The sequence below is a fragment of the Colobus angolensis genome, unplaced genomic scaffold (genome assembly GCF_000951035.1).
Source record: "Colobus angolensis palliatus isolate OR3802 unplaced genomic scaffold, Cang.pa_1.0 Scaffold38, whole genome shotgun sequence".
Taxonomy (NCBI): Eukaryota; Metazoa; Chordata; class Mammalia; order Primates; family Cercopithecidae; genus Colobus; species Colobus angolensis.
In genome coordinates this window covers 4,826,245-4,828,492 of record NW_012117154.1, presented here as the reverse complement: position 1 = coordinate 4,828,492, position 2,248 = coordinate 4,826,245, and the positions used below count along the sequence as shown (strand labels likewise).

Here is a 2,248-nt window from a genome sequence, read left to right as displayed (position 1 = left end):
TTTATTTATTTTTGAGATGGAGTCTTGCTCTGTCCTCCAGGCTGAAGTGCAATGGTGTGATCTCTGCTCACTGCAACCTCCGCCTCCCGGGTTCAAGTGATTCTCCTGCCTCAGCCTCCTGAGTAGCTGGGAATACAAGCACACATCATCATGCCCAGCTAATTTTTGTAATTTTAGTAGAGACGGGGTTTCACCCTGTTGGCCAGGATGGTCTCGATCTCTTGACCTTGTGATCTGCCAGCCTTGGCCTCCCAAAGTGCTAGGATTACAGGCGTGAGCCACCACGCCTGGCTGAGCCCATTGTATTCTCTTATGTATCCATGTTCCCGAGCCACAAAGATAAGGTTGCCATGTCCAAGGCAGCTATCCTAAACGCAGAAAGTCTACTGTAAGCCTGTAAGCCATTCTTCATCATGAACAGCATCAGTGTTCACAAAGCAACAGCTTCCCCCCAAAACATAATTGCTAATGTTTGGGTAACAGTGTTTTCCATGTCATGTGGAAGGGACGCACTGGTATAAACATGTGGCTTTTGAGTTTAATTTTTCCCTATACCCAAGTTAAACTCTGTAAGTCAGGTGCTTTGCTTGGCCACTGTAGCCTTTGAAGGACACAACCCAATCTGGGCATCTGCCTGGCCCTCTGGCTTTGCACGGCTGCTGCGCTGCTGCTCTGTGACACGGGTAGGTGCTGGCACCCTGGAGGGAGGCTCCACCAGCCTGCGCCAGCAGCGGCTGGGGTTCAGGTTCACACATACAACTCATGTGACAAATAATGACCAAGTCCTACCTGCTGAAGCCCACGTCGTTCATGTCACAGGTCCTTCTCAAGGTTCTCCCCCAATGCCCCAAAGCTGATTATACTCACACCAAAATATGGGCAGTGACGCTAATGGCATGCCAGAACATGAATCACTGTGACATGACCCTGAGCCTGACACTCACGTGGCCCTGGGGGTAAGAGCTACTGACGCAGAACGACATTCGCAAGATCAGAGTAAAGTCCTGCCCGCTCAGTTTATGCTGCAGTGAGGAGAGACAATGCATGCAGGAATGGTGGTTATGGGGAATGAGAGTCACCCAGGGAACAAAGCAGGCAAGGGGACCTCAAGTGACCCAGCAGTCAGAGAGAACTCTTGGATTCGGCCATGTTTGCATGAGACCTGAATGAAGACAGTGAGACCTGGGGCTCTCTGGGGACAGCGCATTGTGGAGATAGGACAGCAGGTGTTGAGGCCCTGGGGTGTCCCACCCTGCAAGGTCATTCCTACACCCATTTGAGTTTGAAAACTGCTGGAATATAGGAAGGAACCTAAGAAACATCTCTAGGCAAATGTCTGTGAATTCAAACCACGCTCCTCCTAAGAAAATGATCACCATCCTAAGCTAAATATCAAATCACCCAGTAGATCACGCTGAAGCGATCCTGCTCGCCTGCAGGCTTGATTACACTCTGTTTTAATAATCAGTCTGCGAACATTAACACATGTTAATAAGTCTTTGTTGTGGGATTACATGAACTAGTGCAGTCTTGCTTAAGGTCAGTAAAGAAGTTCGGAGATGACATGATCATTCATTCATTCATTCATTCACTCATTATTTCTTTTAAAGAGAAGGTCTTGCTCTGTCATCCAGGCTGGAGTGCCATAGCACAATCATGGCTCACTGTAGCCTTGAACTCCTAGACTCAGGAGATCCTCCCACCTCTGCCTAATGAGTAACTGGCACTAGAGGTGCACAACAACAAGCCCAGCTAATATTTTTCTTTCTTTCTTTTTTTGTAGAGACGAGGTCTCATTATGTTGACCAAGTTGGTCTCAAACTCCTGGGCTCAAGCCATCCTCCTGCCTTAGCCTCTCAAAGTGCTGGGATTCCAGGCATGAGCCACCATATCTGGCCTTTAATTCATTAATTCATTATTGGTGTATCTAATAAGTGTTAAAAATATTAACCATCTTTAATTCAGTAACTGCACTTCTGAGACTCTGACCCTAAGGAGACACCCAGGAAGCACACAGAGGTTCATGTGCCAAGATGGTCGTGATGTTTTATGCATAACAGCAAACAGTTGGAAACCATCCAAATGCTCAGTAACAAGGAAACAGTTCAGTAAATTACAGCATATCCATATGATGCACTATTATGTGCCAAAGAAAAAAATGTTTCTTTTTCTAAGAAATTTTTTTTTTTTTTTTTATTATTATTATACTTTAAGTTCTAGGGTACATGTGCATAACGTGCAGGTTTGT

At 46.1% G+C, this 2,248-nt stretch overlaps 1 protein-coding gene across 1 annotated transcript in view; it reads right to left on the bottom strand.

Moving 5' to 3' along the window:
• BACE2 (beta-site APP-cleaving enzyme 2) overlaps positions 1–2,248 on the bottom strand; it is a 115,336-nt gene that overhangs the window by 39,884 nt on the left and 73,204 nt on the right. The window lies entirely within an intron of this gene.